Raw genomic sequence first — 25,194 nt, 5'->3', positions numbered from 1 at the left:
GGTCACGATCTCACACTCTGAGAGTTCCAGCCCCGCGTCTGGCTCTATGCTGACAGCTCGGAGCCTGCTTCCGATTCTGTGTCTCGCTCTCTCTCTGCCCCTCCCCTGCTCATGTTCTGTCTCTCTCTGTCTCAAAAATAAATGAAAACCTTTAAAAAATTTTAAAAGAAAAGAATTTCAATTGGAATAACTGGATTCATATTTTCCTCAGGAATGAAATAAATCTCTTTGGCTAAAGACGGTATGATATCATGATTTGACCAGTTTGACTTACCCATTTAACCTTGTTTACTGACAAAGAAGTGAAATAGAAAAAAAAGAAATTTAACAGGACAGCCTGACTATAAAAACACAAAAGTAGAAGTTGGTAAGAAGGCCAAATACTAAATACCAAAAAGTAAATACTAACCTCTTCAAACTAGCAGCATAAGATTTTAGTTTTTGTGTCTTAAAATAGGACAATGGTAAACGTCACCACTCACAAATAACAATCAAGAATTTGCATGCATAAGGCAAAAGAGCATCACAATAGTTCAATCACATGTATATGGAAAAATTGAAAAAAAAGAAGAAAATTAAAAGAAGGGTGACAGCATACGTATCTCAAGAATGACCTTTAAAAAAAAAGAATGTTCTGAAATAAATCAATACATATATATAAGTTGTATGGGAACTTTGTTGGTTGTTGTGTTTGGCCTCATAATGCTTTCTCTAACTAAGCCAGTATGACTTAGCATAGTTCCAGCTGGACGAACACTGTGTCAGTAGATTTGAGAAAATCAACTGGACAGAGCTTGAGTGCTAAGGGGTATCACCTTTTAAATGTGCACAGTATTGGTATCTCAGCAAAAGTCACTCTGATAAATTACAGAAGCCAAGGTAGAGGTAAGGCAAGATGTAATCGTATTCTGATTGCAATTTTGAGGAATGCATGACTAAGATACTGCTCCAATATTTTTAGAGAAGCTGTAATAGTGCTTTGTAATTAGAGGTTTTAGAATGACTTAAAGGAAACACAATAGGCAATTATTTAAAATGTAGCAAGAGAGCCTTGGCCTCTTGGAAAACACTCACAATAGTTATTTTGCTTTGGGTAAGTCCAATATGCAAACACCTACTTCAGAATTGCCATGGTCTACCAGAAGAAAAAATTGTGTCATTGATATTTTGTAGACTTTATTACAAAGAATTAAATGACAGGGATCATCATTTCTTTTGCAACATTATGGGAAGAAAACAAATTGACTTCTTTTCACAAAGACCTGAGCATTTGGAAAGACACATAGGAAGCAAGAAAATGTTGACTGGGAAGTGTCGCTTCAAAGAAAATTGATGATGCAAGCAGGATGAGAGAAAACCAATGGGTTTAGCGTGAGGCATAGGAGGGATGAGAGAGATTCATAAGAGATTGTTGAAAGAGTCCAATCTTGGAGTAAAGAGTGCCAAATGAAGAAAAACTAAAGACACTGTGGAATGGCTTCATTATTTCAATCAAAAGAATAATTCTCATTTTATGGTGACATCAATTTAATGAAATAGAGGACATCCCGTATCCAGTGATGTAAACAGTAATGAAAGCATAGAAATATTCCAAACATGTTGGGAACGTGTACACACACACACATACACACACACACACACACACACACACACACACACACACTTCTATGAAACAGAAAAGGATTCAGTTGATTGTTGTGAATGGAAACAAGCTTTTTTTCATTCCCCACAAGTATTATATTTCTTTGTTAGCTCTCTGGCAGTGGCCAATAATTAGACAATACCAAAGGTTGGCTATTCCGTTACACCATGCTACTAGGTTAAAATCACCCGAAATCTGCCATGTTTATAGATGTTTATTTTTTTTTAATTTTTTTCAAGGTTTTTTTTATTTATTTTTGGGACAGAGAGAGACAGAGCATGAACGGGGGAGGGGCAGAGAGAGAGGGAGACACAGAATCGGAAACAGGTTCCAGGCTCTGAGCCATCAGCCCAGAGCCTGACGCGGGGCTCGAACTCACGGACCGCGAGATCGTGACCTGGCTGAAGTCGGATGCTTAACGGACTGCGCCACCAGGCGCCCCTAGATGTTTATTAACCACATAGGCACAAGACTGTCCTGCAATCTCTTCTATATGCTTGATGAATACCCATCTCTCTGTCTTTTAGAATATTCTAGAAGAAATGAAAACAAACACTTTGAGCCATTTTACTGGAAGCGAATGTAACCATAGTGATTATAGGCACAGGGTTTGATTTACCATTTTTTAGAAATTAGACCATCTAAGGACCAACTGAAGGTAGGAAACATGAGGCTGTCCACGGAAGCCTTCCCAGGTTCTCACCTTTTTCATGTAAGGACACTAAACTTACCCAAAAAATTTCAGTCACTTCACCTTTGTTGCCACCAATTTCACTAATGAAAACTTATATCTAAATCTCATTTTGCAAATCAGCCAGCCAATGGAGCTTATCATAAAAAGGATAGATGAAGTTTTCCTGTAGCTACCTTCCAGAAAGTGACTTTTTAATTAAATGCTAGCTGACTCCCCTTTAGAGTATGAATGCCTGAATAAGGCAAGTCATGTGCATCTCGATTGTAGATCGGATTAACACATCGCCTGGGCTAGTTTACTAATTTTTTAGTATCCTCACATTGAACCCGTGGGCTTTGGAAGGCTACTGGTTACCCTGACTTGCTGCTTCTCATATTGACCATTCAAATTACTACTTGTGATAAATCATGACATATCTTATTCATTTTTTTTTCTTTTCAAGTCTACCTGAATCAATTGCTGCAAAAAACAAAAACAAAAACAAACAAACAAAAAACCCAAAAAACCATAAAAAAACACTTCAATATTCAGGAAACTTGTACTGGGAAAAGAGGACTATTTGCCCACCAAATGTTCTGTTTAATCTCCCATGCAATCCAGATGACCTGAATCAGGGAGCTCTCCCTCCTCCTACCACCAGTCCAGATGGTTAGACCGATACATAATGCAATTTGAAAATTTACTCTTGAATATTACATAGAATGTGATGATTGCTACATTTACAAGAGCCGTCTTTTTAACCGCCTTCCTTTCTGTGAGTCAGTATTAGTCATAAAGTTCTCTGCTTATGATTGGCTCCAAAATTTAAACTATGTATTTAAGACTTCCTGTTCTTCACTTCTGAAAACCACATGCTTGATAAATCTTCTGTGCTTCCCAAAATGTTAAATAGACGGAAAGTTGATTTAAAATGACAGTTTCAACGCTTTATTAAGGTTTTTCATTTTATTTATGCATAGGTGTCATCAAATTGACCCCATCAAAATTAGCATTTTTACTTTATTTTTCAGTGTTGTGCCTTTGGTATTGCATGCTAATTTTGTGATCTTGGAACAGAATTGTCTCTATTATTAGTGGGCTTAAAGGAAATTGGACAAAAGAAATTTGAGGAGGTTTATTTATTTATTAATATTTTTATTTATTTATTTATTTAAATACCTGAGTCAAAAATAGAACATTGCCTGTGTCCCAAAGTCTCAAGGATATCATTGTCAAATTATTACCCCTTCCTTTATATCCCTCAAAGATAAGCAAATCCTAATTTCTATTTTTCTTGCTTTGTAGTACTTTGATATTTACTTGCACTTGCTGGTTCTTTCTGACTCAGACATTTAAAAAAAATTTTTAGTGTTTTTATTTATTTTTGAAGGAGACAGAGAGAGACAGAACATGAGTGGGGGAGGAGCAGACAGAGGGAGACACAGAATTCGAAGCAGGCTTCAGGCTTTAAGCTGTCAGCACAGAGCCTGATGCCGGGCTCGAACCCACAAACTGTGAGATCATGACCTGAGCCGAAGCTGGACGCTCTACTGACTGAGCCACCCACGTGCCTCTGATTCAGACATTTTGCTTGTATCTGTGTTAAGTTCCTGGATGTCATTTCTTCCTATTCTTTCTTTTGGGGTGAATTGGTCCATTTCATCATTTTGAAGGAAGAAAAGGAATTAATAAAGTAAAAACAAAAAAAAAAAAACTAAACAAGTGAAAACAACACACACACACAAAAATCAAACAAAGAAGGCTAGATCCTAGGTGTGTTTTGGTCTGGTATTTGAAAGAAACTTGATAGATCAGAGGAAAAAAATCAAATAAAGACAAAAAAGGGGGGGGGGAGGAAAATGTTTGAACATTTGAAAAAATGAATACAATAAAATAGAATAAAATGAAATGATGGAAGTAAAATAAAATATAAAAAATTTACAAAAAATAAAAAATACAGTAGAAAAAATTTAAAGAAAAATCTTTTTAATAAAAACTGAAAATAAAAAAAAATTCTCTTTCTGTATTCAAGAATAAGAAAAGAAAAGAAAAAGAAAAAGAAATTGAATACATGGACCAGCAAACAGAATTAAATATGATTGAAATCACATCCAGGTTCCCATAGATGTCAAATTATGAAGCACTTTGTAGTCCCTAAACTAAGCAAGTGGAGAGACTTGTGTTCTTAAGAACATGGTTGGCCCAGTTGGGTGGCGCTTGGTGTAACAGCTGTACTCTCCACTAGGTGGCGTTGCTTAGCTTACTGTAATTGATTGCAGTAGCTTATTGCCTATAGGTGTGTTTGTACAGGCACCAGAGGGGTGAAAATAGCATCACCCAGCTACCCAGTCTCTAGGATCAGAATTCTGTACTCTCCTGACTGACAATCAAGCACCCTTCCTTTTGTTCACTTCACGCTTCTACACTGTCTGTGACCAAGCTGTCAAGCTGCTGGGAGGCATCTCCCTCCTGAGTTTTATCTCAGATGGCACTGTGTTTCCCAGACCCTCCCTTCTGAGGACCTGTGACTTTGACCCATTCTGACCCTTTGGGGGAGGGTCTGGCGGAGCAATGGCTGGTGCTGGCCTGCCCCCAGGGACGTTCACCAGCCAGTGCCACTGCTGCTGCCCAGAGACTGTGGCCTGGCGTTAGCCCGCCCCAATAAAAGCTCGTGGGATCGTGTAGAAGCAGCCTTTCAGGGACTATGGAAAGTCACCACACACATCTGGTGCCAGGCTCACCCTTAATGTCCTTGTTCCAGCACCAGTGAATGTTGCCATTCTCTGGGATCCCCTGGGACATTTGCCTGTGGGGGGGGGGGGCTGTGCCACGTTTACCAAATGTCCTCCCAGGAGGTGAACCTCCTCTCCCCGTGTGGCCCTCAAGCCCCTCAGACCTTGCTCTCTGCTCCCAAGGATTCACCCTTCCTACCAAAGTACCTCTAGGCCACATACCTGTCGAGTTCTGTGGTTCAGGTTGTGCAGATTGTTGTGTTAATCCTCAAACCAGTTTTCTAGGTGTGCAGGATGATTTAGTGTTGCTCTGGCTGCATTTCAGGGACAAGAGATACAAAACAAAAAACAAAAAAAACGTCCATGCTGTTCCACCATCTTGGCCCCTCCCACAAACCTTATGTGCTGTTTTCTTATGATTATCCTGGAATTATGGGGTTTGAGAAGCAACAGACACACATTGTTCTCAGCCTTCTGGCTTCCTGAACTGTGAGAAAATAAGGTCTATTGTTGAAGCCACCCAGTCTGTGGTGCTTTATAATCGTAGACCTAGCAAACAAATACAGATTTCTTCTGTAAAGATATGTCTTTCCTTCCCAATTTTTTATTCATTTATTTATGCCAATATGCACTCATGTATATTAGTTATTATATTCGTTAGGTTATAATCTAGTTGTTGCACCAATTATTCTCATTTTGGCCACTGGGAACACTTTCAGTCTTACCCTTATACTTCTCGGCTGTGCTCCTTTTTCATTTTATTTTAAGGGCACTTTCTTTATTTGTTTGTTTTTGCTTTTGTTTTGTTTTCAGTGCTATAAGATGATTGAAACTCACCTTGTATAGTCCTTGCCCAATCTCTACAAATAGAGTCCTGGTTGCTTTTATTGTAGAATGAGATTTAGAAACCAAGTTACAAGATTTGAGTGTGTTCTTTGGTACTGAGTCATCACTGTTTCTAGCCCCGCATCCCTCTCTCTGTAATGTATTTGTGTATAAACATTTATACATACTTTTGAATATATGGAATATAGTTGTAATGACTAATGTCTTTGCAAATTATAACATGTGTCCATTCTAGGTGTATTTTCATTGATTGAATATTTTTATTTTCCTGATTCTTTGTTTATATGATAATCTTTGGGTGCAAGACGTTGTGAATTTTACCTTGATGCATGCTGGCTATTTTTATATATCTTAAAAACTTTTGAGTTTCAAAAAAAAAAAAACTTTTGAGTTTATGGAGGGCGTAATTCCATTAATTTACTTGGAATATGTTGATCCTTCCTGGTATTCTTTTGTTGTTGTTGATGCTGATGTTTTAAGGCAGAGTCAGTGCAGTCCTCATTCTAAGGTTTATTAGTCCCTACTACTTAAATAAGACCTACTTAAGTATTCTACCCAATACCCCATGAATTTTGGGATTTTCCAGCATAGCTGGTGAGAGCAAACACAACACTGCTCAAGCACTAGGCATTGTTTACTTTAATCCTTTCAATGGTCATTTACAAAATACAAATGAACAACGAAGAAAAAATGTACGTATTAAGGATTATAAAATAATAACATGGATAAATTATTTCCAGAAGATAGAACCCTCAACAGCATAAACAACTTGTTTGTTCCCAGTCAATGACCTTCTCCTTTGCATTTAATGTAGTCAACTTTAGCATTGCCATGACACCCTGGATCCCCACTGAGTTGCATCATGTTGGCAATTCTACCCCCTGCATCCAAACTCAAGGGGAACAACACAGGCTTTCAATAGGCTAATCAAAGCCACTTCCATGCTCTCTAGGAGGGCAAATTAAGTTGATTATTTTTATTGCTCAAATGCAAATGCCATTGCACTAAAAATTAAAGATATATAATGCATAGGTTGTATTCAGTGTCAGCATTTCAATATACTCTTGCAGAAAAGCCCACACAGTGCTTTTAAATTTACACATAATTATAGAGAATTACATCATTAAATTTTAGTGTAGCACTATTATGGAAAAGAAATGTGTTAAGTAACTATAGACAGCTTTTTTTTTCATCTTTTAGAATTCTATTAGATATTGGTTAAACAGTTTATATTTTTTTCACATAGAATTTGTAAACACATTAGTGGAAGTATCAATAGAAAAACACATAATTTTAAATGGAAATATTACCATTCAATTATTTGCACTGAGTGTCTCTTTAGTAATCAAGTAAAGCAGACATACTCATGTGATATAAAGCTATCATTACAAATAACGCAAATCACCATTACCATACATTACAATTGCACTCCACAGAACCTTATTCTTTTTTATTAAGTTGTTTATTTTAATTCCAGTATATTAACATACAGTGTTATATTAGCTTTAGGTGTACAATGTAGTGATTTAACATTTCTATAGATCATTACTCAGTGCTCATTATAAGTGCATTCTTAATCCCTGTTCGTATTCCCCCCATGCCCCCATCCACCTCCCCTCTGATATGCTTTATTTTATTTTTTCAACTGTTTTATAAGTTTGTTTATTTATTTTAAGAGAGAAAAAAAGAGAGAGGAAGAGAGACTGCACATAAGAAGTGAGGGGCAGAGAGAGAAGGAGAGAGAGAATCTCAAGCAGGCTTTGTGCTGTCAGCACGGACCCCTATGTGGGGCTAGCTCCCATGAACCATGAGATCATGACCTGAGATGAAATCAAGAATAGGATGCTTAACCAGGTTCCTCTGACATGCTTTATTTTAAACAAGTACCCTCAGTTAAATTTATTTTTTTTTCAACAAGAACATTTTTTTTACTGGAAGCATACTTCAGTATACATGGTTATATATATATATATATATATATATATATATATATATATATCTCCATCCATGAAGAATAGAATGTGCATTTTATTCAAGTATACACAGAAGAATTCCCTGGTTAAATAAAAAAAAAAGAAACAACAAATATTAAAAATTTAGAAAGTCCAAAAACCTTATTTTTAGAGTAGAACCCCCTTGAATGAAAAAGATTTAAACATAAACATAATTTGAAACTTATGGAGGGAAAGGAAATATTGCACTTACAAGTTTTATTTGAAATATCCCAACCTGAGAAAAAAATGGAAAAATGATCGGTAGTTTTTGACCTACAATGGATTCAATACATGGAGAGATCCCTTACAAAATAGATAAAGTTGAAATATTAACACAATTACTAATTGCTTGCTTGGTATATGTAAGCTGTACTCCAAGCTTCCACTTGCTTTTTTGAGAGAAAAGTTAAATAAATAACACAAAAGCAGTACCCACCACCAGCAAAAAGATTCTGACTCGCTGAAAGCTCAAATGATGGTTAGAATTTTTAACAAGAAATTGTTTTTAATGAAGTTATGTACATTGTGTACTTAGCCATAATGCTATTGCACTCTCATTAAACTACAGTATTATGTAAACATAACTTTTGAATGCACAAAGAAACCAAAAAAAAAATTAACTTGACTTGCTTTATTACTATATTTGTTTCATTGCAATTGCCTGGAACCAAACCCACAGTATCACCAAAGTATGCCTGTGTGTCACTCAAAAATATCTCTCTTTGGCATAAGGATTTTTCTGAACTGATTATCTTAAGAAACAGCAGACACAAGAGAAGTTCTGAAGGTAGAGCATGTTTCCCCTTTTTAAGAGAAATTTACATTTATAAAGGAAATCTCATTTGTAAAGGTGCCTCCCTCTCTGTATTCAGTAGAGAAGGATGATTATTAATTGCAAGAGTTTTATATAGAATAGAGAAGGCACTGACTAAAATCTGTCTATCAAACCTTACCCTTGTATGCCGTACTTTGCCCCACCACCTTCCCATGATTTGCCTCACCTACCCAGAAACCCCAAATCTCTTTTCTTGAGTTGACATTAGTGAATAAGCACCCCTTAGAGTCAATCATCTCTGAGTTTTTCTCATGTATATACAAGACATACATATTAATACTCCTCTGTTTGGTTTTCTGTCAATCTCTCTCTTCTAACAGAGACTTAGCCAAGGACCTAGAAGGATTAAGGCGAAAGAAAGAAAGAAAGAAAGAAAGAAAGAAAGAAAGAAAAAATTGTTTTTGTTTTACAACATCTAATTACACCGAAAAAGGTATGTTTTTTTTCTCATTGTTAAAAAACAAAATTCAACTGAGTAAATTTGAAGATTGAATCGGCTGCATACAACAATTCACAGACAGGGCAGTATCCAGTCTAGGAAGTAGAAAGGGGTTCCAAGGAATTGTACAAAATAGAAGATTTATAAAGTCAGAAAGTGGATAAGACAAAGGAGTCATAAAGACAAGATTATTTCTGATAAGGTCACCTTCTTTTGGAGAAAGGGATGTCTATCAGGCACATAACCTCACTTGCCCTTGTCAGTTTATTCCAGATTGACTGGTTAAAAGGTTACATTTGCAACTAAGCCTTGGTTTGCCTAAGGTGGGGGCACGTGATTATTTTGGGCCTGTTGTTTCATTTTTAACAAGCTGCTCTGAGATGCTTTTTTTTTTCAAGTTATGTCTTTATTTCATTGTATATTGCTCAAATAGCAATAACCGACAAAGTTTAGTAGAACAATTGTACACACTATTCATCTCGTCCAAGTTCAAGAATGGCACCTCATTTGAACAGACTTGTAGACCTGAGGAATTTGATTTCATTCTGAAATTGTCCAGGCCTCAAAAATACTGGTAGGAAAACCACACGTACTTTAAAGTCCTGGTGTTATGACATCTTTCTTTGATTTTTGGTAACCTTTTTTGTTAATTTATTAGAGTTATTTTTAGGCATTTCAGCATTTTATAAGCAAGTTATGATTTATTTATTTATCCAGAAGACATTTATTTAGGGGGTGAAACAATAAAAAGTTCTTAACTTTCTAAAAGTCAAAAAGGTGGAATTGCTAAGTGTACTGTCTCAGGATCTTGAGAGTTCTTGTGAACTGTGGAAACTATTTTTTTTTCTCTTTCTATGTACTTCCTTCATAAGAACTCAAATATTTAGATTGTCAAATAATACTCTTTTAGAAAAAGGAATATCTTTGATGTTAAATTGAAGTGGAAATGAGGACATATATTTGAAATCTATCATAAATAGATGAACTTTTCCCATACATAGAATGAGCAAAGATGAATGAAGGAACAGACATTACGGAGAACTATCAGAGATCAACGTAAGTAAAAGAGAGAGAAGGGTTGGCCTGTAGTAACCAAATTATGCACTAAGAGAGATGGTTATCCTCTATTCTGGAATATTATTAGGAAATTTATCAGTGCTTTGCGAAAATCCTTCCAGATATCATGTAGATCGAAGTTACATGAATGCAAAGAATTACACCATTCAATGGACACCTAAGAATGTAATTTCCTCTGTTAAGGTCCTGGGAGTTCTTACTAATAAATTCAAAATGTGATGAGACATATTAAAACTTACAAGCACTATTCACTAAATTCAAATTCAGAAAAACTATTCTGATTTTATATAATAATTGTGAATTAAAACTCAGGAAATCTGTTTTTGTTAACCAGGAAATGAGTGGATAATACTAGGATGCAAACCAAACATTAACAGTATATTTAAAAGAACACTGTAAATTAATAAGCGTGTTCCTGCTTTGTTATTTAATAATCGTAGGGGAGAAAAGTAATTTTCTCCCTACCATTCAGAATTCTTAGCTGAGACTCTTGCAATAAAAGACAGATTAACAAGAGAAAAACTAACAAGCTTGTTAACATGTATCCCTCATGTATACATGAGAAATACCCAGGGGAAAATGGGAAACTCCCTGAGGTGTTCTAAACCACCAGCTTAAATATCATATTCAGCTAAAGACCAAAGAGAGAAGTGTGGGGAGACCAGTATTGGGAAGTTACCAGGAAAGTAAGGTAGGATTTGTTTGTAGACTTGTACAGAAGAGTCTATGCCTTCTCTATGGATAAGGGTCTCCTGTGATTTAGAATCATCTTTCTCCTCCTGGCACAGACAGGAAGCTAAGCTTACAAATGGACAGATTCTCTATAAAAGTAAGCTTTCTGTATAAAAGGGATACTTCTACTCTGTTTTCAGAGTTTCTCCCGAGTCTGCTGTTTCTCAATCAGTCCAAAATAATCTTTCGGACAAAGAGGCATATTTGGGGGCGGCACATTCTGCTACCTTTCCTGACATTAACATTTAGGTAAATCTCTCATTCTCTAGGACTAGCTAATGTCCCAAAGTGTTTGAAAAATAATGATTATTTTTGAGATGAGCCTGTTAAAGTAATACTTTTAAAAAAAAAAATAGGTTCTTTTCTGATAGGCAAGATGGCAGCTTAGGAGGACGCTGGGCTCACCGCACGTCCTGCTGATCACTTAGATTCCATCTACACCTGCCTAAATAACCCAGAAAACCGCCAGAGGATTAGCAGAACGGAGTCGCCGGAGCCAAACGCAGACGAGAGGCCCACGGAAGAGGGTAGGAAGGGCGGCGAGGCGGTGCGCGCTCCACGGACTGGCGGGAGGGAGCCGGGGCGGAGGGGCGGCTCGCCAGCCAAGCAGAGCCCCCGAGTCTGGCTGGCAAAAGCGGAGGGGCCTGACGGACTGTGTTCCCACAACAAGCGCGACTTAGCGTCTGGGAGGTCATAAGTTAACAGCTGTGCTCGAAAAGCAGGAAGGCTGGAGGACAAAGGGAGGGAGAGCTGCTGAGTCCCCTGATGACAGAGCTCAGTTTGGTGGGGAACAAAGGCTCTTGCCAGCACCATCTCCCCCGCCCATCCCCCAGCCGGAATCCCAAAGGGAACCGGTTCCTGCCAGGGAACTTTCTCGCTCCGCGCAAACACCCAACTCTGTGCTTCTGCGGAGCCAAACCTCCAGCAGCGGATCTGACTCCCTCCCGCTGCCACAGGGCCCCTCCTGAAGTGGATCACCTAAGGAGAAGCGATCTAAGCCTGCCCCTCCTGCCCCTGTGCACCTTGCCTACCCACCCCAGCTAATACGCCAGATCCCCAGCATCACAAGCCTGGCAGGGTGCAAGTAGCCCAGACGAGCCACACCACCCCGCAGTGAATCCCGCCCCTAGGAGAGGGGAAGAGAAGGCACACACCAGTCTGACTGTGGCCCCATCGGTGGGCTGGGGGCAGACATCAGGTCTGACTGCGGCCCCGCCCACCAACTCCAGTTATACACCACAGCACAGGGGAAGTGCCCTGCAGGTCCTCACCACGCCAGGGACTATCCAAAATGACCAAGTGGAAGAATTCCCCTCAGAAGAATCTCCAGGAAATAACAACAGCTAATGAGCTGATCAAAAAGGATTTAAATAATATAACAGAAAGTGAATTTAGAATAATAGTCATAAAATTAATCGTTGGGCTTGAAAACAGTATACAGGACAGCAGAGAATCTCTTGCTACAGAGATCAAGGGACTAAGGAACAGTCACGAGGAGCTGAAAAACGCTTTAAATGAAATGCATGACAAAATGGAAACCACCACAGCTCGGCTTGAAGAGGCAGAGGAGAGAATAGGTGAGCTAGAAGATAAAGTTATGGAAAAAGAGGAAGCTGAGAAAAAGAGAGATAAAAAAATCCAGGAGTATGAGGGGAAAATTAGAGAACTAAGTGATACACTAAAAAGAAATAATATACGCATAATTGGTATCCCAGAGGAGGAAGAGAGAGGGAAAGGTGCTGAAGGGGTACTTGAAGAAATAATAGCTGAGAACTTCCCTGAACTGGGGAAGGAAAAAGGCATTGAAATCCAAGAGGCACAGAGAACTCCCTTCAGACGTAACTTGAATCGATCTTCTGCACGACATATCATAGTGAAACTGGCAAAATACAAGGATAAAGAGAAAATTCTGAAAGCAGCAAGGGGTAAACGTGCCCTCACATATAAAGGGAGACCTATAAGACTCGTGACTGATCTCTCTTTTGAAACTTGGCAGGCCAGAAAGAATTGGCACGAGATTTTCAGGGTGCTAGACAGAAAAAATATGCAGCCAAGAATCCTTTATCCAGCAAGTCTGTCATTTAGAATAGAAGGAGAGATTAAGGTCTTCCCAAACAAACAAAAACTGAAGGAATTTGTCACCACCAAACCAGCCCTACAAGAGATCCTAAGGGGGACCCTGTGAGACAAAGTCCCAGAGACATCACTACAAGCATAAAACATACAGACATCACAATGACTCTAAACCCGTATCTTTCTATAATAACACTGAATGTAAATGGATTAAATGCGCCAACCAACCAAAAGACATAGGGTATCAGAATGGATAAAAAAACAAGACCCATCTATTTGCTGTCTACAAGAGACTCATTTTAGACCTGAGGACACCTTTAGATTGAGAGTGAGGGGATGGAGAACTATTTATCATGCGACTAGAAGCCCAAAGAAAGCTGGAGTAGCCACACTTATATCAGACAAACTAGACTTTAAATTAAAGGCTGTAACAAGAGATGAAGAAGGGCATTATATAATAGTTACAGGGTCTATCCATCAGGAAGAGCTAACAATTATAAATGTCTATGCACCGAATACCGGAGCCCCCAAATATGTAAAACAATTACTCATAAACATAAGCAACCTTATTGATAAGAATGTGGTAGTTGCAGGGGACTTTAATACACCACTTACAGAAATGGATAGATCATCTAGACACATGGTCAATAAAGAAACAAGGGCCCTGAATGACACATTGGATCAGATGGACTTGACAGATATATTTAGAACTCTGCATCCCAAAGCAACAGAATATACTTTCTTCTCGAGTGCACATGGAACATTCTCCAAGATAGATCATATACTGGGTCACAAAACAGCCCTTCATAAGTTTACAAGAATTGAAATTATACCATGCATACTTTCAGACCACAATGCTATGAAGCTTGAAATCAACCACAGAAAAAAGTCTGGAAAACCTCCAAAAGCATGGAGGTTAAAGAACACCCTACTAACAAATGAGTGGGTCAACCAGGCAATTAGAGAAGAAATTAAAAAATATATGGAAACAAACGAAAATGAAAATACAACAATCCAAACGCTTTGGGACGCAGCAAAGGCAGTCCTGAGAGGAAAATACATTGCCATCCAGGCCTATCTCAAGAAACAAGAAAAATCCCAAATACAAAATCTAACAGCACACCTAAAGGAACTAGAAGCAGAACAGCAAAGGCAGCCTAAACCCAGCAGAAGAAGAGAAATAATAAATATCAGAGCAGAAATAAACAATATAGAATCTAAAAAAAACTGTAGAGCAGATCAATGAAACCAAGAGTTGGTTTTTTGAAAAAATAAACAAAATTGGCAAACCTCTAGCCAGGCTTCTCAAAAAGAAAAGGGAGATGACCCAAATAGATAAAATCATGAATGAAAATGGAATTATTACAACCAATCCCTCAGAGATACAAACAATTATCAGGGAATACTATGAAAAATTATATGCCAACAAATTGGACAACCTGGAAGAAATGGACAAATTCCTGAACACCCACACTCTTCCAAAACTCAATCAGGAGGAAATAGAAAGCTTGAACAGACCCATAACCAGTGAAGAAATTGAATCGGTTATCAAAAATCTCCCAACAAATAAGAGTCCAGGACCAGATGGCTTCCCAGGGGAGTTCTACCAGACGTTTAAAGCAGAGATAATACCTATCCTTTTCAAGCTATTCCAAGAAATAGAAAGGGAAGGAAAACTTCCAGACTCATTCTATGAAGCCAGTATTACTTTGATTCCTAAACCAGACAGAGACCCAGTAAAAAAAGAGAACTACAGGCCAATATCCCTGATGAATATGGATGCAAAAATTCTCAATAAGGTACTAGCAAATCGAATTCAACGGCATATAAAAAGAATTATTCACCATGATCAAGTGGGATTCATTCCTGGGATGCAGGGCTGGTTCAACATTCGCAAATCAATCAACGTGATACATCACATTAACAAAAAAAAAGAGAAGAAACATATGATCCTGTCAATCGATGCAGAAAAGGCCTTCGACAAAATCCAGCACCCTTTCTTAATAAAAACCCTTGAGAAAGTCGGGATAGAAGGAACATACTTAAAGATCATAAAAGCCATTTATGAAAAGCCCACAGCTAACATCATCCTTAACGGGGAAAAACTGAGATCTTTTTCCCTGAGATCAGGAACACGACAGGGATGCCCACTCTCACCGCTGCTGTTTAACATAGTGCTGGAAGTTCTAGCATCAGCAATCAGACAACAAAAGGAAATCAAAGGCATCAAAATTGGCAAAGATGAAGTCAAGCTTTCACTTTTTGCAGATGACATATTATACATGGAAAATCCGATAGACTCCACCAAGAGTCTGCTAGAACTGATACAGGAATTCAGCAAAGTTGCAGGATACAAAATCAATGTACAGAAATCAGTTGCATTCTTATACACTAACAATGAAGCAACAGAAAGACAAATAAAGAAACTGATCCCATTCACAATTGCACCAAGAAGCATAAAATACCTAGGAATAAATCTAACCAAAGATGTAAAGGATCTGTATGCTGAAAACTATAGAAAGCTTATGAAGGAAACTGAAGAAGATTTAAAGAAATGGAAAGACATTCCCTGCTCATGGATTGGAAAAATAAATATTGTCAAATGTCAATACTACCCAAAGCTATCTACACATTCAATGCAATCCCAATCAAAATTGCACCAGCATTCTTCTCGAAACTAGAACAAGCAATCCTAAAATTCATATGGAACCACAAAAGGCCCCGAATAGCCAAAGGAATTTTGAAGAAGAAGACCAAAGCAGGAGGCATCACAATCCCAGACTTTAGCCTCTACTACAAAGCTGTCATCATCAAGACAGCATGGTATTGGCACAAAAACAGACACATAGACCAATGGAATAGAATAGAAACCCCAGAACTAGACCCACAAACGTATGGCCAACTCATCTTTGAAAAAGCAGGAAAGAACATCCAATGGAAAAAAGACAGCCTCTTTAACTTTAAATGGTGCTGGGAGAACTGGACAGCAACATGCAGAAGGTTGAAACTAGACCACTTTCTCACACCATTCACAAAAATAAACTCAAAATGGATAAAGGACCTAAATGTGAGACAGGAAACCATCAAAACCTTAGAGGAGAAAGCAGGAAAGGACCTCTCTGACCTCAGCCGTAGCAATCTCTTACTCGACACATCCCCAAAGGCAAGGGAATTAAAAGCAAAAGTGAATTACTGGGACCTTATGAAGATAAAAAGCTTCTGCACAGCAAAGGAAACAACCAACAAAACTAAAAGGCAACCAACGGAATGGGAAAAGATATTCGCAAATGACATATCGGACAAAGGGCTAGTATCCAAAATCTATAAAGAGCTCACCAAACTCCACACCCGAAAAACAAATAACCCAGTGAAGAAATGGGCAGAAAACATGAATAGACACTTCTCTAAAGAAGACATCCGGATGGCCAACAGGCACATGAAAAGATGTTCAGCGTCGCTCCTCATCAGGGAAATACAAATCAAAACCACACTCAGGTATCACCTCACGCCAGTCAGAGTGGCCAAAATGAACAAATCAGGAGACTATAGATGCTGGAGAGGATGTGGAGAAACGGGAACCCTCTTGCACTGTTGGTGGGAATGCAAATTGGTGCAGCCGCTCTGGAAAGCAGTGTGGAGGTTCCTCAGAAAAGTAAAAATAGACCTACCCTATGACCCAGCAATAGCACTGCTAGGAATTTATCCAAGGGATACAGGAGCACTGATGCATAGGGCCACTTGTACCCCAATGTTCATAGCAGCACTCTCAACAATAGCCAAATTATGGAAAGAGCCTAAATGTCCATCAACTGATGAATGGATAAAGAAATTGTGGTTTATATACACAATGGAATATTACGTGGCAATGAGAAAAAATGAAATATGGCCTTTTGTAGCAACGTGGATGGAACTGGAGAGTGTGATGCTAAGTGAAATAAGCCATACAGAGAAAGACAGATACCATATGGTTTCACTCTTATGTGGATCCTGAGAAACTTAACAGGAACCCATGGGGGAGGGGAAGGAAAAAAAAAAAGAGGTTAGAATGGGAGAGAGCCAAAGCATAAGAGACTGTTAAAAACTGAGAACAAACTGAGGGTTGATAGGGGGTGGGAGGGAGGAGAGGGTGGGTGATGGGTATCGAGGAGGGCACCTTTTGGGATGAGCACTGGGTGTTGTATGGAAACCAATTTGTCAATAAATTTCATAAAAAAAAAATTAAAAGAAAAAAAAATAAAAAAATAAAAAAAAATAGGTTAATATGTTCTTGTTAACTACTTATAAGCTTAGACAGTTTTGTGAAGTTATTGGTTTGTTCCCATAAAGAATATAATATGTCCAAACAACCAAAATTATTTACTTGTACTTAATGATCAATTACTGATTGAAAAACTCATCTGTGTATTATGGCTGGCAGTTTCCAATGACAGAATCTTAATATTTTTGGTATGTGTAACCGTTCAATATTCAAGACTCAGCTGAAATGTTTTCCTTTTTCCATTGTTTTTTAAATGAGAAAAGCTGTACTTATTTTTCTAGCAGTAACTTCTTAACAGAAAAAAAATATATATTTAAATGTATTGAATAAGTCAAAATGGAATATGTAGTATTTTATTAGTTTTTATTTTGGTTGTGGACACTTTATCCCAATATTTTCTTCAGAGGCAAACTTTGTTTTTATTTCTTTTTAAATAAATTTTTAATGTTTTTTTGTTTGTTTGTTTGTTTGTTTGTTTATTTATTTAATATTTATTTTTGAGATAGATAGAGAGCAAGCAGGCGACATGCAGAGAGAGAGAGAGAGAGAGAGAGAGAGAGAGAGAGATTGAGACTACCAGTCTCTGCACTGTCAGTGCAGAACCTGATATGGGGCTCGAACTCACAAACCAAGAGATCACCCCTTGAGCCAAAATCAAGGGTAGGCACTTAACTGACTGAGCCACCCAAGCACCCCAAACTTTGTTTTTATTTCAGTAAGGTCATCTACTCAAGCCAGAACACTTGTGGTTAAATTAAATGTGTAAAGAGCTAAACAGAGGACCTAACCTGTATTTCAGGAGGCTTACTAGGGGTTTTCTATCTACTTAAGATTATAGAACAAAATCTTTCTACTTCTAGGCTTCTTGCCTATTTTCTTGATTTAAATTTCTGCTTCATAATGTCCTTTGGACATATTAAGTCCTGTATGGAGGGACTTTAAGAAAATATTGCCCAACTTTCCTGAGTTCTGTCCATAATACAGCTTGATTTTCATTTTTATTATTTTTGCTAAGCAAATATCTCAACAAATTTAATGAAGCCATAGTCCTATCTGAGTTTTGCAGTCAGTCTGTTTTAACATCTTTTGGAAGAAAGAATATCAAATCTGGAAGGGAAGTCAACTGTGGCCCTGCTATTAAGTGTTTTCTTTCATGACATATCAATTTAATATTGATATTTTAAATATGAAAGGCGTCCATACCTGAATGATTACTTGTAATCAATAAGCATCTCAGTAATGTGTATTTTCCTTGTGAATCCAACTTGTTAATATATAGCTGAAGCAGAGCTAAACCCTTTTTCCTCAATGTCTCAAAGGGGCAAAGCGTCATTACTTTCATTTTACTTTGAATGATTTCTAATAGTTGGTGTATGTGCCTTGCATCTTCGACCTTCTAATTGAAATAAACCAAAATCTTCTTTAAGAAGATCTGCGCTTTGGGGATTTTATATCTCTTTATTGCAGATTGAATTTCCTCTACTGCAGTCCTAGTTATTGTTCCTAGTTTCCTTGATCAAATGTACCAACGAGGGTGGAGGTTCAGGTTCCCTCCACTCCAAATGTGAGGAACATTTCTCCCTGGGAGTTGTGGTAATTTTCCAAATAATCACTCTAGTCACAGAAGTCGCTATATCACATAGAGACAAAGCAGAGGCCTTCAAGAGGACACTCTCTTTCCGGTCCCCCAGATTATCTGCTCCAGGCTCAAAGATCCCACACCAGCCCCGTAGCAGGGATGCGGGTTTTCTAGATCATTACTGCCTTGGAGTTCGGCTCCCCTCTACCCAACCCACCTGAAAATTTGCCTGTGCTAACTAATTGACACATTTATATAAATTACTGTCTTTATTTTTTTTGGATGATAGATTAGATAAATAGATATCAAAGAACAAAGTTAAATTAGAACATGCTTTTCTACTGTTTCAATCAATAATTACTTAAACATCCACAGACACTTTTAATTTCTATTTAACTTTGTCGTGTTGCATAGGATGTATTTGTCAGGAGAAATATATAGCTGCTATTGAAAATAAATGATCAAAATACACTAACACAGCAAGGAGACAGTGATCTCTGTGCATAACCCTTGAGAAAATCCATATGACATTAAAAACCACTATACAATTTTGCAAACCAAAAAGTGACCATAAACAACATCAATTAGTAAAATTCAAAGGTGATTTTTAATTTTTTTTTCTTTGCTCAGTTGAACATAAATTGAGAGCTCCAAACTCATGGAAATAAACATGCTATCAAACGGCAAAGGTTTTATAAAAAAAATTCTCATATTTTATAAAATTGTATTAGTTTATTCAAGCTCCAACTAGATGCAGCTTATAGCAACTACCTATTTAGATTTTCCAGTATAACCCAATGAAACAGCATGTTGTAATTTAAAATTTTCACTTTCCATGAATTTCTGCATTTTTTCCTTTTAGAATGGTACTTTTAGGAAGAGGATGTTCTTCCGCTGGGAAATTAGATCAATATCTTCTCTAAAAATTCAGTAGGGAGCCATGTTTTATCAGGATGGTACATCTTATTGTAGTGTTCTATTTCTCACTGAAATAGTGGCATGTGTCTCTGTGTCTCAATGGCCACACGTGGGTTCCCCGCTGCCATTACAAGTGAGTATGAAGCCATTTCCCTGGTGGAAACAGCTCCAGGACTGACATTTCACTACAATGAAGGGAGCTGGGGTTCCTCCAAGTACAATGACACTAAATGCTTCCCCACTTCCCCACTTTTCCCATTGAGAATCTCAAGGAGGATAAGAACTGAAATGCGGTTTAGGTTCCTACAGGACAATCTACTTGTAATTGTAACTTTTTATATAATTGGATGTAGGTGCCTAAGTGGCCTTCATACCTAATGTTCTTCAACCTTACAATGTTTGTCAAAGATCCAAAATAATGCTGGGGTTCTACGTGAAACATTTAATTCAAACTAATATTGTTTCTTAGATATAATTTATTCACCTCTGGCTGACTTGACACAGGAGTACATTTTATGGACAGTGAAAATTAATCTGCTAATAAGTTAACAAAAAAATGTTTCTCCTCAATCAGGACTTAGTTTCTGCAGTCATTTCACCACAGAAGTTTGTCTTTCTAAATTAACTATTTTCATCACTCTTCACATACTGTACCAAGCATGAATGAATCTGTCTTCTTGCCTTTTATAGATGCCTATGTAGATTTAGTAAATGCACTGTTTCATTTGTAATAGTATGATAAGTAGGTGAATACTGTATTTTTTCTGATTGACAAAAAATGGAAAGTTTCACAGTATACAAAACTGAAAATTATTTTTGGGGGGCTCCTGGGTAGCTCAGTCAGTTAAGCTTCCAACTCTTGATTTCAGCTCAGGTCATGATCTCAGGGTCCTGAGATCAAGCCTTGGCTCTGCTCTGGGTGTGGAACCTGCTTAAGACTCTCTCTCTTTCTCCCTCTGCCTCTTGCTCATGCACCCTCTTCCTCTCTCTCCCTCTCTCTCCCTCTCTCTCTCTCTCTCTCTGTCTCTCTCTCTCTCTCTCAGAAAAAAAGAAAAAAATAGTTTAAAATTATTTTCTTGGTCTTATTTAGCAGCCACATCATGCCTCCATACCGTTTATAGTGGAACTCGTCTATTTTCTTTTGTCTTTTTTCCTTTTTTTCCCCATTAATGACTTTGGTGATGAAATACAAAACATTCATTTATCCATGTTTTATTCATTCTTCTACTTAGTCAATAGTTCTTAAATTCTTATCTGACTCTACTACAGAAAATAAGCCAAAGAAAATCTGTGAGCTTTAAAAGTCCTATCATCAGTTACTATTAATTTTGTCAATTCTCCTCTAATAATGAATAATAAGAAGTATATTTGAAAATAACCAAGTATGGGGCGCCTGGGTGGCGCAGTCGGTTAAGCGTCGGACTTCAGCCAGGTCACGATCTCGCGGTCCGTGAGTTCGAGCCCAGCGTCGGGCTCTGGGCTGATGGCTCAGAGCCTGGAGCCTGTTTCCGATTCTGTGTCTCCCTCTCTCTCTGCCCCTCCCCCGTTCATGCTCTGTCTCTCTCTGTCCCAAAAATAAATAAACGTTGAAAAAAAATTAAAAAAATTAAAAAAAAAAAAAAAGAAAATAACCAAGTGTGTTTCAATGGCAGATGCCTAGACATTTGATAAAGTTTATCTATTAAAACATTTCATCAGATATATTTTTTAATTCTCTTATTTATTAAACCAAAGTGTAATTGGGGCGTCTGGGTGGCTCAGTTGGTTGAGCGGCCGACTTCGGCTCAGGTCATGATCTCGCGGTCCGTGAGTTCAAGCCCCGCGTCGGGCTCTGTGCTGACAGCTCAGAGCCTGGAGCCTGTTTCAGATTCTGTGTCTCCCTCTCTCTCTCTGACCCTCCCCCGTTCCTGCTCTGTCTGTGTCAAAAATAAATAAAACGTTAAAAAAATAAAAAAAAAATAAACCAAAGTGTAATTGAAAAACATCTGCATAATGAAAATAACGCATTTTCAATCCTGTATTATTTTAACTCTATGTACGTCAAATAAAAGTGACGACATTTACAAAATTTTGAAAAAACAAGTTAACAACCATTGACACTCTTGATTAAACAGAATTACTTCAGAGAACTTTAAAAAAGTCATAAAATTTAAAATTAATAATTTAATGATTTTGAAGGTATCTGAACAGCTATGTTCGGTTGTGTCATGCATGTAGTTGTATTCAATCTGATTTAGTGTCTGATTCTGTTTTTACTTGATTCTCAGTGTCTCATCCTGCATAGGCATTCAAGGAATTAATGCAAGATCAAGTTTGTTTCTATTTTATAGTTTTGGGTGAAAATTTCCCAACTACTAATCTGTTGTCCTGGACACATTAAACTCTATAAAAACATTGAGAATTGAAGCATTTTATTTCTTTGCTAAATACATACCTATATGTTAAACACCAGATATAAAAGAGTAGTTTAACAGTCTTCTCAGAAGGCAAAAAGAAAAACAAAATTACACTGCAGACTGAGCATTTTTTTCTAAGCCGCAGTGAATTGCCATAATCCTTTCTAAGGTTGGGTCATCTTCTAATATGTTATCCTGTGAATTTTCATTGTCATAAAACATCTTTGAGAAGTTCTGCCATGTGAAATTTGACTGACATCACTTTGTCTGAAATATCTTCATCCTTTCTGTAACAATGTGTTTCCCCATGTTTGTTGGGAAGCTCACCTTTAATGAAATTCCTTGACTGCTTATCTCAAGTCTCTGAAACCATGGCGGTATCAACATTTCCATGGTCCCTATTTCTTCTAGAACTCCATTTATATTATATTTGAATTGAACTTCCAGTGTTGGCTTCTTATGGTCTTGAACTCATATTTTTGTGGCCCAATGACTTCTTTCTGTGATCCGTTTTGTAAAATGTCACTTGGGTTTATCACTAGGAGATGAAAAGGCAACACAACTACATGTTTGCTCTCTGTATGAACTGAACAAAAGATGGGCTGTGGCCACCTACTATCGGACTTGAAAGTATATGAATGTAAATGATTATGATGAACAGGTTACTTATATGGTGATTTGTGAACTGAAGAACTGACTGTGATGTTTGTGCTTTATTGCAATTGCTAGCAGTTAACTCACCTAGGTTAGAAACTTGAATCATATTTTTGGGGGGGCTGATTTTAATTCACAATGGTAAGTAGAATTTGTGAACATCATAAACAGGCAAAGCAAGGACAGCCATCCATTGTTTCATATGCAAACAATTTTAAAAACCTGAATACACATTTTCTTTGTGTTTTGTGAACACTGAAAACTGACCCCCAAACAATAACAAAGCATATCATACATCCTCTATTGAACCAAAAAGAGGTTTTATGGACAGTTAATGTTTTTCTGCATCTCTCTAATCCTGTTCATCCCAAATGTGTTACTGTGTGCATTTTAAAGAAAAGATACAAAGAAACTTAAGGGATGCCTGGGTGGCTCAGCCAGTGTAGCGTGGGACTACTGGTTTCAGCTCAGGTCATGATCTGGAGGTTTTGTGAGTTCGAGCCCCATGTCAGGCTCTGCGCTGGCAGTGTGGGGCCTGCTTAGAATCCTATCTATCTCACTTCTCCTCTGTGTCTCCCTGACTTCTGCTGTATGTGTCTCTGTTTCTCAAAAAAAAAAAAAAAAAAAAAAAAACAACCTTAAGAAAAAACTTAAAAAAAAAACTTAATTTTCAAAAGGATATTTGAAATCTATGCCTATTTTTGCTTATTTCTTATAAACTCACACAGATCCTGTATCTCTCTTTCAGTGTCCCACAAGCAAAACAACAAATGCTTTCAATTCTGGAACACTTTTGGTACGCTTTGTTAATGTCTACATAATCTTCAATTCTTTACACTTTTTTTAAGTGATGTACATATAGCAGAGATGAACATCACAGGTACTCTTGCCAGAGTCACAATGGAGTAGGAGGAGAAAATTATTCAGCCCCTCTCACACTCCTGTATTTTATTCTTAAATCATTGTAACCAGTTACTGGGAAATGTAACTGATGAAGAAAATGTTTCCTCCCAGTGGGAACAGAATTTTTGATATGCAGAGTGGCTTTAGTCAGGAGTTAAATTACTCCCTTGAGATTTGGTTCGTTCAGTTTCCTGTCAGGGTCCACTCCTACAAAGTGTGAAATGGCAGGGGGTCATCAAGCAAATGTCTGGTTAGAAAATGTTTTACGGTAATCCAGTGGCATGCCAATATCAACCATAGGAACAGATGAGGCAAGGATCGAGGAGCACAGAGAGGTTAGGAAGGCAAATATTCCCTCTTACGTGCAGGCAAGCTGGTGAACAAACCTATTTGATACAAGCAAAGTTGACAGTTCTCATTCTGGAAGGTCCTACTTTTACTGTGTAATCTGCATTTCACTCAAATGTTATTCTTTTCTGCCCTCATGTTTCTATAGAGAATATTATCATTGCTTATGCTTCTAATACTTTAGAAATAATACATATTTATAGTATATATAAAATATATGAAATTAAGGGTATAATCCTCCTTTCCTTAGTACACATCTCATATCATGTTATTTATCTCACAGACTCCAAATACATCTGTAAATAATGGGGTATCAATTAAGCCTTTTCTTGTTACTCTGGATTTGAAAAAGTTGAGACAGAATTATTCACTAGGGACCAAAGCTGAAGAAAGCAGTTGTCAAATACTGTTCACTCTAAAGAGAGCCATCAATCGCTGGGGCAGGCATTAACTACAGGCGTACCAAACAATGGAAAGAAGTATCCACCTGTTCTGCATCAATATTCCATTCCTTTCCAAAATATATAAAGTGACCTAAGAGGAAGAAAAGAGAAAAATTCTTCGAATCAAGGGTCTTTTTTTTTTTGTTCTCGAGAAAACTGCTGTGGTTCTTCAGACCCATAATATAGAGGGACGTTCACTGCCTCCTTTCCTGATTCAGCCAAAGGGAAGCTGGTTTTACGAGTGCCACATCCAAAACATGCTTCAGATGGTGAGGCCAATATCTTGTTTCCTGGATGGTCTTCTAATGAACTTGACAAACTGAAGGACTACTATTCTTGGGAGATCTTGATATGTGATCCCTGAATTTGAGAAAAAGGTTTTAAACAGAGACTGGTGCTTACGTCTTTCCAAGACGCAAGGTTTAAAGAAATAACCCATTCACTCTTTTCTTGGTTGGTGTCGAAAACCTTAGGGGACAGCCACACCTACCTTCTACACCTGGCTTTTCTTTCCAGCTTGGACACTCTCCTCACCTCACTGGAGCTCTTACACCCAAGGCTAGCATCAGGATGTCCTCTCTATGGGAAATCAGAGCCTCTCAAACCAATTTATACTACCTTACAAGACACAAAAAGTGCTTCTTTCTGTGTA

This window comes from Prionailurus viverrinus, chromosome C2, assembly GCF_022837055.1.
Source record: "Prionailurus viverrinus isolate Anna chromosome C2, UM_Priviv_1.0, whole genome shotgun sequence".
Taxonomy (NCBI): Eukaryota; Metazoa; Chordata; class Mammalia; order Carnivora; family Felidae; genus Prionailurus; species Prionailurus viverrinus.
Note: the sequence above shows the minus strand (reverse complement) of the source record.